The sequence below is a fragment of the Echinococcus granulosus genome, assembly GCF_000524195.1.
Source record: "Echinococcus granulosus chromosome Unknown EG_S00463, whole genome shotgun sequence".
NCBI classification, from domain to species: Eukaryota; Metazoa; Platyhelminthes; class Cestoda; order Cyclophyllidea; family Taeniidae; genus Echinococcus; species Echinococcus granulosus.
Window position 1 is genome coordinate 1 of NW_020170842.1, and position 1,010 is coordinate 1,010.

Sequence of the window (1,010 nt, forward strand, 5' to 3'; positions counted from 1 at the left end):
GACTTACTCACATCCAAGTGTGCAGCCACTTCACATTATGCTTCCTTGGAGATACTTATTTTGCCTCAATGTATGCTGTAGCAATGCATACAGTGGTGGCGAAGTCATAACGATGAAATGGAAGTAGTGTGCTATCAGATGAAAATCACTGCTTGACATCCCAACTCATCCCAACTGGCCCATCTCATGCCACTCAACTCATTCAAGCACACAGCGCGGTTTCAAAGGGAGAACCCTACTTGAATGAGTGGTGTTAGGAGAATGCGTGGTCGTGGTGACTAGGTCTGGCAGTAGATGTGCTACCTCCCAGTGTTACCACTGAGAATGAGCTGGCTCATGGCGCTTCCACTGTTGCGCTTAACACGTCATCCCACATTCACTTGTGTGTACTGTGGGTGGTCTCATTTGGAGGCATTTCACTACATCTTACTGCACTTACACCGCTTCAGCTATCGTCGATAAGCTGTAGGAGCACTTACGATTGGCAAAGGCTGCAGATACGGAAACAAGATGAGAAAGGTATGAGGAGGGTTAGAAGGGAAGGCATCAATTTAGGAAATTTGAGGTAACTTACTCGTACATCCCAAATTGCACGAATCCATGAATGTGCTAACAATTAGGTGATGAATAAGGCGCAAAGCAACTGTAGTCTAACGCTTCCTAAAAGAAGATGGGTAGGTGGGCACTCTGAATAAGGAATCGATGATGGAGTGAGGGAAAGTGTAAAGCTTTGCTGTAGATGGAATCAAGCAGGGAGGAATCAAAATGTTTCTTGTTCCATCCATGCGGCATAAACCAATGTAAATGCATTAAAGTATATCTGTCACATCTGGCACTTTTGAATGGGTCAAGAACCAGGACTGTGGAGAATCTACAGCTGATGAAAGGAATGGGGCACAGTGAGGCATAATGAGATATATTAATCTGGGGTATAAAGGGTTGATGGAAAAGAATGCGATCGCCGGAGAAGTGTGGCACTGGAGTAGGCTTGGGAAAGGCGATGGACATCA